Below are 12142 nucleotides of genomic sequence, written 5' to 3'. Positions count from 1 at the left end.
AAGCCTGCTTCTGGTTCTGTGTCTCCTTCTCTCTGCCCCTCCCCCTCTCATGCTCTGTCTCTGTCTGTGTCAAAAATAAATAAAACATAAAAAAAAATTAAAAAAAAGAGGTTAATTGAAGACAGTCTCCAACTGACTAAGGAATTTTTAAATAATTACATGGAGATACAAATAATATATATACATGAAAATACAAATAATTATATTATTATACAAATAATTATGAAGATACAAATCTGGTTTAAACTTTTGAAGATCACTTTGTCTCCTGTAAGAATGGGGTGGGGGGTCAAATATAGGATCTGTGTTCCAGGTGAGAGATGATGATATCCATGTGACAGGTAGAAGAATGGGATATAAAAGATTAGTAGCAGTAGAAAAAAAGATCTAGTTCTAGTGTTCTAGTTTGGGACATGTCAAATCTGAGATGTTTGCAAGGCATTCAGGTGGAGAGATCCAATCTGATGGTTTAGTGATGTAATTGCTGAGGTTAGAAAAGTTGAAGGTACACGTGCAGCATATAGCTGAGGAACATCAGCATATAGATGATATTTGAAGCCATGAAAATTGATGATGTCATCAAGAGAGAGAATGTGGGGAGAGAGAAAGACCAGAATTGAATACTGAGTACCATGCAAAATAGGGCAGGCAGTAAGCCAGCAACCATAGTAGGCTTGTCATAGCATAATTTCTGGCTTGGGTTGGAGGTGGGAGAAAGACTCTTGGATGTAGGCATTGTAGCAGATATTCAGGATCCTCATTGCTTGTTACATTCTAGATCAAGGCCCAGAAATTTAATAGTGCAAATATTGGACTCTAGCACTTGGGCTGTGGGACTTTTAAAATATCTGACAGAAAGCATTGACCCTTAACCTGGCACAGTCAGTGGCCTTTATCCAATGTGTGAATGTTGATCCTTTGCTCTAGTCTAACTCTGCCAGCTCATTTTACAGTCGAGGCAGTGTTGACCTCACCTGATATGGACAGCTAACCGAGATCAAAGTCTTGACTGATAGAAGCCTTGGTTTACAGTCAATTTCCATGGGTCTTTGCTAGAGTCCTGCAGGAAGTACTCTCAGTCTACTTTCTAATTCCCAAAGGTGGTGTCTATATACTATATCCTACTGTCAGAAACCTGTACCATTGCAGTCCTCATAGCGGTGACACTCATTCAGTGAAGTCACTTTAGGAGACACTGGAAGATGGTTAGTCATTGTCCACTGACTTCCCCTTGGAGGCAGTTTCATTTTGAATACATGAGGGGCCTCTCCTTCTGGAAGTATCCTTACTGTTTGTCCCATACTTGAGGCTAGTTATCATGGCAAGGACCTTAGAGTCATCCTGTCACATCCATGCTTCTCCAGCCCCATTGAGCTGTTCTTGTTGGAAGCAGATATTTGCACTCAAGATCAATAAAGCTGCATAATGTATGTGGAAAGCACAAGGTTTCTGGGTCCATAAATCTCATAACACATGGGAGAAGGTAAAAGTAATGTGGGTTCCCATAAGAGATCCCGTCAAGAGAGAGTAGTGTCTCTCAGTGGTGTCTGCCCACTCTGGAGTACAGGGTATAGTCTAGACTTCACAACCTCCTGAGGGAGTCAGAGGAGTGGCTTTAATTAGTGGACTCTAATTAGAAACTGTCTTTTAAGTAAGTCTGAAAAATGTTATTTTAGGCTTTATAGAGAGTTAGGCTGAGAATGGCAGCAAAAGTACAAAGTTTAATAAAACCTCCGGTACAGTCCACCCCTTTGGTTTCTCAGCGCCCAAACACATCTTCCTTTCCATATTTAACTTCTAAACAAGAACAATATTCGTGTCATGCACCCACCCAACAACATGTGCTTATATATTGCGTGAGTAAAAAGTTACTCTTCCTCTCAAAAAATGAGTGATGCAAAAATCTCACGTGTCCATGTGTGGAGAATGTTCATTTCTTTCTGAGCATAGCCAAAACTTCACTTTTATATTCTGTAATCCTAAGAGTAAACAATAATTACTACCATTATACTCCATATAAGATAGCAAGGAAATGAGAGAGTTGTGAAAATGGCATAAATCATTTCTGCTCACATTCTCTTGGCCAGAACTTAGAGGCAAGCAGCTGGGAGGGCTATACCCAGGAGAAAAATGAAAATTGTTTAGTGAACTATATAGCATTTCCTCTGTCATACCAAAAATGCAGTGTTTTAGGAAAGAGGGACTTCTGATTAGACACATGTATTTATCTCTTATTTTCCCACCCTGGAATTATCCTCTAAAATGACAATAAAGGGATAAAACAGGTAACATTAAGAAAGACAAGGAGCATGGGAGGGTGAAAGACAAGGAAAGACGATGTTAACAAAATGTCGAACACGAAAATCAAATGAATTACATGGAGAAGTGGTAATGTTTGAAAAAAAGATGACAGAAAAGTAGGTGATATTCCCACCCTCCCCAACCATTCTCCCGCACCCAAAAAACCTTCAGTGTTGGAGGGCCACTGGGCATTGGTTAGCTATTGTCACAGTAATAAGGTGTGACAAGCGTAAAACCTCAGCGGCACCCAGAAACCTTTCTTCATTCCCACCTGTGAAGATTAGCTGGCCTGCTCCTGGGTTTGTGGGTCCGCTGGGGCTCTTGTCAAGGCTGGGCTCGGCCAGGTCTCCTCAGCTGGAGTGTCTGTGCTCCAGAAGCCTCGCGTCCTCTCCCCAGGGCCACTGCACTAGCACGCCCGTGCCTCTCTCATAGAGTGGGCAATGGGGACACGCTGGCCAAATTCTAGACCCCTTAAGGACCTGGCTCAGAGTTAGCACATGGCCACTCACACCTGATTGTATTGGCCAAAGCAAGTCAGGTAACCAAGCCTAAAATTGAGGGGTGGGAATAGACTCTGGGTCTTTAGTGAGAGGAGCCACAGTCGCACCCCCAAAGGGTGGGGTGAAGGGAGGGGTGAAGAACTAGGTCCATAACTATAGGACCATGACAGTGCTGAGAGGACGGGTGGGAAATGAGATGGATTGTGTATGGAGGTCCTCTGAAGAGCAGCTAGAGTCCCAGATTTCTCTTGTGTCACGAATAGCAGAGGTGGGGAGGTGATTGCTAAAACTAGCATAGTGAGTACAAGCCTGCGTTTGGAAAAGTGGAGCATCAGCTTCCTCTCCCCATTTATCTCCCAGAACTCCAAGCAGGTCTGGAGGAGAACTTGGTAGTCTTTTCTGGAGAAAGTGGAAAATGAACCCAGAGAGCAGAGCTCCCAGTAATGTTCACTGGGGGCTGAATTTGTGGAGGGACATGGAAAATGAAGTGAGATTTCAAAACAAGCAATTATTAAGGATATATACAATTATATGATTAATCAGCAATGTAATTAAATTATAAATGATATAAGAATTAATGACAAATATAAAATTATATATGCACACATTTTAAAAGAGTAATGGTTTAGAGATGGAGTGGTACCAACCTATAGAAGACCATTCTTTGAAGTGATGAAAAATGAGGTGGTAGATCAAGCAATGTGTCAGTTTAGTATCTTAAAGTCGATTTCATGATGCAGAAGAGAATAAAGATAGGGCATAATTGAAGGCTCAAAATCTTTGAGAAGATAGGGATCTGATATCAACTAGAACACAGGTAGTTCCAGAGACTTCAGGAGGCTCAGTAGCATGTATCTCTGTTGAGGAATTTGAAGATTCTTAAGGTTTTTTTTGTTACTTTGCAACATCACAGACTTATCTCAAGGCATACGCACACAAAGCCCGAAATCAACATATAAAGTGCTAATAATAATTATATCTAGGATGTTGGATAGGTGATTTTGTTCATTATACTTTTCTGTTCTTTGCAAATTTAATATAATAAACACGTGCTGATTTCAAACCTAGGGGAAACAAGATCTATCTACCTCCTTATTTATTTCCTTCAGATATTCCTGGGAAGAGCAGGCAGACTACTGAGGAAGTGGAACTTTAACTAAGTTGGCATAATTTAAAACAGCCTGTCTTTTTAGGGATGATTTTGCCTGAGGGGATGAATGGGTGGTGTGGCAGCACCGGGGAAGAACCATCCCGTTTCCTCCGGCTCCTGCTCCTCTCTGCACCGTGCCCTTTCTTCCCCACATCACAGTTGTCTCAGCCTCTCTCTCGCTGTTTCACATGTTTTGTCTCTCACTCCCTCAGGCTATTTTCAGATCGCCCCCTCCCACTGCCTGATCTATTTTCATGTAAGGAACATGATTTCTGAGAGTCCTACTTCATTTTTTTTCTGGTCCCCCTGTGGACTGGCCTGAATGCACATTGTCAGAGAATAATGTTGCACCGACTGCAGGGAAGGAATTAAATTACTAATAGATCATTCTCTCTCAGGACAAAGAAAAAAATGCAAATAAACACTGTGTGGCCTCAACTCCCTGCTAGCACCGCAGACTCTGATTCTCTGGCCCTCTGGTCTTGTTCTTAGTGTCAAGCCCTTTGGGCATAGATTAGAAACCCTACCCCTGAGGAGCCATGTGACTTCGGGGAGGTTTTTATGCCCTTAAGCCTAGGAGCTCTTTTCTTGAAGATGGGAAGTGATAACACCCCCACCAATGAATGCAAGGCTTGGAAAACAGCTGCCCCAGCCAGAGGAGAGGTCCAGCAAGCAGCCATTTCTGTCCTGCGCTTCCTGTTTGAGCTGCTTCCTACTTCTGTTCCTTTCACTAGAAACTACAGTGCTCCTGTCACAGATAAGGGATGTCCTGCCTTCATTTCCACAGTAGGATCTGGGCTGGTCTCGGATACAAGTGGAGCCAGAAACCAAGAATCTTAGCTACGAGGGAAGGAGGATTGCGAGCTTCTCTGTGAAGGAAATCTTTCTCAATTAAAACAAACATGTAATAACCTCCCCAACTCCCACATTTCCCTGGATGATCTTAGGTATTTATTCCGGCCCAGATACTATGATGGGTTCTTTTTATTTTAACCTTATTTAAGCCTCAAGAAACTCGGTGAGAAATTATCATCTTGATATTGTAGAGAAGAGAGTGAAGCTCCCAAGGTTGTTCAAGGTCAATTGCTGGTAAGTACGGGAGACAAGATTTGAACCTACAAAAAAATCTGTGCTCTAAGCTCTTAAGTCGACGCCCTGCCATAATTTTATTGTAATTTCCTGTCCCTTTTACAAGTAGGGACACAATAGGAAACTGACTTAAAAGCATTAATTAATCCAAAACACTGACACATCTTGAGTGATTACCCTGTTCTCTTTGAAAACGCTCTTTCCTCTCTGTTTCATATTTGTTACCTTCTTCCTAACTCGTGATTCAGTGGATTGGTTCTGGGGATCGCCAAGGGATCCATCCATTTGTCCATACCTTCTACATCTGTCAACCCGTGGTGTGCTAGGACCCGTTCCAGACAGTAATGATACACGGGTACCGATGAAGTCACAGTCTGTGGGGAGAGAGATGTAAATGTGCTATGACAAGGTCCTGTGGGAGGGGAGTGTCAAAGAACGCAAGGTCTCTGTTCACCTAGGAGTGCGTGCATTAGGTAAGAGGTGCTCAACTGAGAGTGCTGGCATACCCAACTCAAAATATCTTCACTCTCTCACAAAACACAGTGTCCAAGCGGTCAAAGTTACGGTGTGGCCAGGGCGCCCGCTCTGCTGGTCTGCTCTTCTCTCAGCTCTGCCCTCCTTTGTGGGCTGGATTTGACCTCAGCTGCCCTAATGTCTGCAAGGTGATGATCGGCAGCTTCCTTGTTTGTGTCTGAAAGTAGAAAGGGAAAAACTTCTGGTTAAACTGTGGAAGAAGATTATTTCCCTTCAGATCGTGTACCCATGCCTAGGACTGTAACATTCACCCGAGATACTGTAAAGGAAAGAAATGCTTTTTTCTTTTCTTTCCCCCCCTTTTTTTAAGTAGGCTTCACGCCCAGTGTAGAGCCCAGTGCTGGGCTTGAACTCACAACCCTGAGATTAAGACCTGAGCTGAGATGAAGAGTCGGATGCTTAACTGACTGAGCCACCCAGGTGTCCCATAAAAAGGAAAGAGATTCTTATGATGGGCTTTTGCAGAAAGACCCCTTCACTGAAATAAATTCAGTTTGAGTAATATGTCTGGTATGGGAAGTGGTTTAAAGGAAGAAGAGACTGGATGCCGGATGGGTAGCCAAAAAGGTCCACAGCAGTAGGATTAAAGGGAAATGACATTTAGGCTGGGTGTTGACGGATGATTAAGAGCTTGCCAGAGGAAGGTCAGAGTGTGCTTCCAGGAATGGGCAGTTTATGTCTTAACCATGGGCCCGGGACCTAGCACACGTGATCCCTGGAGTGGCAGTTTCACAGCAGAAGAAGTGGAAAGAGCCCAAGAGGGCTTCCAAGAGGTGAAGGCAACTAGGAAGGATCTTGTATTCCTTATAAGGCATCTGTTTCCCATCTGCAGACAATGGAGAACAAATGGCAGGTTTTATTATACAGCTGGGAATGCAGGATAAAATTTCTCTTGGGATGATTAACTCCATCAAGGAAGTGTAAAGTGGAGAGTCTGGCAGGAAGAAGACAGCTACAAGTTTCAGGTGAAAGATTCAAAGATTAGGAGTTCCTGGGTGCCTGGGTGGCTCAGTTGGTTAAGTGGCCCACCTCAGCTCAGGTCATGATCTCACAGTTCGTGGGTTTGAGCCCCGTGTCAGGTTCTGTGCTGACAGCTCAGAGCCTGGAGCCTGTTTTAGATTCTGTGTCTCCCTCTCTCTCTGCCCCTCCCCCATTCATGCTCTGTCTCGCTCTGTCTCAAAAATAAATAAACTAAAAAAAAAATTATGAGTTCCTAGCTGTAGCAAACTGGATATAGATGCAGAGCTAGGGTAGTAGAGGGGGCCTTTGGGGGGGGGGGGGGGCTACGTCACGTTTCCTCCTGAAGTCCCAGGTCAGGGTCACTGCAACATAGGAATAAATGACCATGGGAGAGTGAGGCTAGCAGTGCACATCTGACTCCCAGCCAGAGGGCCAGGGATCCCAGGTGCATTCAGCTTCCCTACTCCAGGGCTTATCTGGGTCTGCAGTGTTTATCCTTTGCACAGAGGCTTCTCAGTTAATAACCTGAGACTCCTGATCTTACGAAGAGAGCTTCAGCACCCACCCAGTGGAGCATGGCGTTCCTCCCTCTGGTTCATGGTCAGATGTTTCTTCCCTTCATTTTCACTCTGATGCTGGCAGATTCCTGGATTTGTTACCAGAGGCTGAGGCTCATACAACAGGGGGTCTGAAGGGGTCTGGGACTTGGAGTTGGAGGTAATTGGAACATTTCTCAGGCAAAACCACTGACAACAGCTAACAGAGAAGTCTCTCATTCACTCCTGGCCATGGTTTAGAGGTGCCAAACCTGGAGTGTGTCGTCTTTGGTGGTCTGTTATTTTAGAATTGTAACTCTTCTGGAAAAAAAAAAGTTTCCACCTCAATAACTAATCAACTCCTACACCGCTGTTCTGGGATGGAAATTTAGCTTTGTGGCAGAGAACTTACTACCTGGGGTAGAAGTTGAGAATGGGACCAGTGTCCCACCTGTGGCATAGAATCAGGAAGGGGCACTCTCCTTCGTGAGTCTCCCTCTGTAGTGACTCATTTCTGCCGGGATACAAACATGCTATCCTGTCTCACATAGTGAAAATAACCCACCCAAAGACCTCGTAGAGCTCTTGTGCTCTGCCACTACTACTACATCTCTCCTTTTCCCTCTAGAGGATAGCAACACCCAAAAAGCTGCCCAAACCCTCTGCTTTCTTGCCTCACAGTCTCTCTTTAACCCACCTACCCAGATCTTCACATACATACACAGCAGTATGGGAACTGCTCCTATCAAGATTGTAATGACCAGTGGTCAGTCTTCAATCCTCATTACGTAGCCCCTTGAAACATTGGACACATTTGGCCATTCATCCTTTCTGAAATTCTCATTTTCACTTAACTTTCAGGTCAGTAAACCTTTCTGATCATCTTTACACATCACTGGCCGTTTCTTGATATCCTTGGAGAAATCCTCTTCTTTTAAGTGGTCCTTAAATGTTGGAGTCTCCGAGATCTCAACCTTGGACCCCTTTCCTTCTCGTATCTACTCCCTGAGCAAACTCATCTAATTTCATGGCTTTAAATACCATTCAGATGCCAGGGATTAAAAACTATATTCCTTCATTCCGGGCATTGAATTTATTTATTCAGCCACCTACAAGATATCTCCATGTGGGTATCTGCCGGACAACTTGTGATATTGTCTATCATCTACTTTGTAATCCTGTAACAGAGAGTGTTCTCCAAAAGTGTGTATTAGTTACTGGAAGCTACAGATAGTTGCTCCAATCAGGAATCTGCACTACAGCTGGCTTCATTGCATAAAGGCCATTCTCCAGAGGCAGCTACTACAAGCACTTCAGCTATCTTTAACTCTGATCAACACCAGACATTTTGCTAATTAGCATGCTGAAGTCAAAAATGAGTTTTCATTTGTGAAATTAGTGGCTTGTTAATCAGCATAATGGATGTTAGAAATGGGCTTTCATAGGTCAAATTAGAGGTAATCAAGATATGGGAATTGGCTAAAATATTTTAGGGACATTCCCTACCCACGTAAAAACAGGATATAAGAATCTAGCAAGGCTAATGGGCTGTACAGTTAGGGATAGTGCCTGAAACTTGATTCTTAAGCAGTTCTGTTTCTAGTCATTAGAACAAAGAATTTCTGGATTCTGACACTGCCTTGGAGTCTTCTGCTGAACAGACTCATGCAGTGTGGTGATTGGAGCACTGGAAGGCCAGTGTGTTGGGACTACATCAGGCTTACAGAGCAGGTGTATAAATTGCTTTGTGCCTACTTGTTAATGACATTATGTCTGCATATGTGGTGAAATCTGATCTGAGACTTGCTTTCATTATAACTTGGTAATGAGGTTGTGGGGGCAGTAACTGATTCACCCATTTCAACTTTTTCTGTGGCTATAGTTGTATACCACAATGAACCTAAGAGTTGTGCATTATCAAACTGGCTTATGTCAATTTTCAATACAGTTCAAACATAACATGGCCAAAATAAAACTCTTTATTCACCATCTCCCAAAATGTGCTCTGCCCAGGCTTTGCCTTCACAGTAAACGACATCTACATTCACCCAGTCACTCAGGCCTGAATTTAGCACCTTGTGTGGACTTTGCCTCACACCCTCAGCCTCTCCACCAATAGGTTATTTTGATCCTGTCTTCAAAGGGTATCAATTTGTGCACTTTTCTCTATGTCCATAGTTCATCTCTCATCTCTGCTACTGCAGTGGCCTCCTCACAGGCCTTCCTATGTCCGTTGTTACCTCTGGTCAGTTCCCACAGAGCTGCCAGAGAGTCTGTGTACAATGTCAGGGAGATCACATTGCTCTCCTGCTTTAACCCCTATGAAGTTTCCTATTACACATAGAATAAAATTTCAGTCTTTTGCCATGTCCTCAAAAAATACCCTGTGATCGAGCCCCTGACTACCTCTCCAACCTCATCTTCCCATTCTTGTCTCACCCCACTGCTACAGTACTCTTCCGTCCAACCTCTCAACTCATCCCTGTCTCAGGGCCTTTACACTTGCTGCTCCCTCATCAGAAGTATTCTCCCTGCACTTCTGGTCACATGTCACTTCTTCAGAGAGAACTTCTTACCAACCACCTGCTCTAAAATGGCCCTTTTCCAGCCATTTTCTATCCTATTGCCTGCTCTACTTTTCTTCTTAACATATAGCTTGTAAAATGACATCATAATATATCTTTATTCGTTAAATATATTATGATCCACTTCCCTTATGAGAACAAAAGCTACATGAGGGTAAAGACTTAAATCTTGTTAGCTACTGTGTCCCCAGTAAAGACAACAATGCTAGGCACATAGTAAATGATTATCCCTTAAATATTTGTGGAATGAATGAATGGTTCCAATATTCTTACATATTTCTGTTTCTCCCATGTTGTGGTGTCAAACTCATTACAGTTGGAAAGACAGTTAGGGAGTGAGATGTCTCCTTGTGAGATACACTTATATGCATCCATCTGTTCATGTAACTCATCTTTCTTGCCTACCTTCTATCCATCAAATCCTGTAGTAGGTGAGGATGCAACTGTGAGGAAGCCAGAGAGTTTTTCGCCTTTGTGGAATTTACCATCCCACCAGAGTCATAAATATTAAACAGCAAGAAAATTATTACAGTTATTTTGAGACATATAAAGGGAAAAAAACCCCACTAGAGTACCAAGATAGAAGGAACATACAGAAGCTGGTGGAGGAAGAGCATCTCTGAAGACATGACCTTATGCTGAAGCCTGAAGGATGAGAATGAATAGGAAGTGTAGAGAGGGTGGCAGGTGCAAAGACCCTGAAGCAAGAAAGAAAGCTGGTTCATAGGACTAAAAGACCTACACTTCTCAGAGCTGTGAGTGAGGGATCAAAAGCATATTTGACATTGAAAAGAAAGGCAGAAACAGAGCCACCAGTGGAAGATTGATTGGGTATGATTTTGGAGTCGGCACAAAAGCAGGAACATCAATTAGAAGGCAGTTGTGAGGGTTGAGCTAAACAGGATGGAGGCCTGAGCTAAAGCAGTGGCTGGGGAAAGGGAAAGATGTAGGCACACTGGAAATATATTTTGGAGGTAGACTCATTAGGAACTGGAGAAGGATGGAATGTGGGACATGACAAATCTTCAATAAATATATGATTATATGGCATCGTGGGGGAAGGAGGAGAAACAAGAATATTTCCCAGATTTTATGACATTTGCAGTGTCGGGGAGGAGGGCATTGTTCTTGACTGAGAGAAACAGCTTTGAGAAGAAAACAGACTCCTGATTTGAACATACTAAGTGCAAGAAGGCTGCAGCACATCAGTTGAATATGCAAGTTGAGAGTAGATAGACTGGACTGGAGATAGTGCTTTTGTATCCAGGGGAATATAGATGATATATAAAGCAATGGAAATAGAGAATGTCATCCAGGAACAAAGAGAATACATCCTAGAAGGTCCCAGGAAGTCTGACAGTCTCAGTCAATGGAAGATGAGAGACTTAGGAGGAAATTTGACACAGGCAGATAGAAGGGAATCCAGTATAGCGTGATATCCTGGGGACAAAAAAGTAAAGTGTTTCTAGTAGGAAGTTTGTCAGTTAGGTTGAATGCTGGTGAAACACTTAGAAAGATGAGGAGAGAAGAGTGTCAATTGCATTTGGCAATGTGGAGGTTGTTAACTTTGACAAGAGCCGTTTCAGCTGAGTAATGGAGGTGGAAGTCAGATGTTGGGTGAAGAGTAAATTGGAGATGCAGAGGGTGTAGACAGCTTGTGTAGAAAAACGTTTTAGGAAGTTTGTGAAGAGGAAACAGAAAAATGTTGCACTAACTTGAGAAGTAGCTGGAGTCAGAGGAGAACGTACTAGTATTTTGTAAAGATGGGAGACTGTAGGACGTATTGGATGCTGATGGCACCATTCCAGTCAAGAGAGAGAGAGACTGTGCAGAAAAGAAAAGCAGGCTGCCTTTAAAAGTCAAAAGGCAATGGGGTTCAAAGTAGAAGCAGAGATTGATTGGCTTTTGGTAGGAGGGGAGTTTTTATTTTATGGAGCTCAGGGTGTAAATAATACTTACATTTCTTGTTTCATTGCTCAGACCCAAAAGGTAAGGGATAATAGACAGGCAGGGATTCTTGCCTTCTCAAAGGAGGCACAGCATCATTTATGCAGGACTTGGAAAGAGGTGAACCAAACCTGTCCTATCAGCCAATTCCACGCAACATAGGAGAGGCTGGTAGTGGCTATGCTGTGGCATGTTCCCCAAGCCATGAGGGGACACAGGGGTGCTTTCCCGTCCACTTCCAAGTAGTGCGGGAAAGACTTTGTGTAACCACTTGGGAAGCTTGCTGTTTATCTCCTCGAGATTGGGGCACTCAGGGACCTACCCGACTACTCTTGAAAAGCCTACAGATAAAGGGCTGTGGCGTGGTTGGAACAGCAGAGCACAGAGGACTTCACTAGTAATGGCCTGCATTTCCAAAATTACCAGGTTCAAAAAAAATTGGTTTCCTCTGGACCATATGTCAACCCACAAAAAATAGGTAATCTGAGACCTTCTTAAAAGGAACTTTCTCAATAGGAGAGTCTAGAGAGAGGAGGCACC

The sequence above is a fragment of the Suricata suricatta genome, chromosome 3 (genome assembly GCF_006229205.1).
Source record: "Suricata suricatta isolate VVHF042 chromosome 3, meerkat_22Aug2017_6uvM2_HiC, whole genome shotgun sequence".
Taxonomy (NCBI): Eukaryota; Metazoa; Chordata; class Mammalia; order Carnivora; family Herpestidae; genus Suricata; species Suricata suricatta.
Note: the sequence above shows the minus strand (reverse complement) of the source record.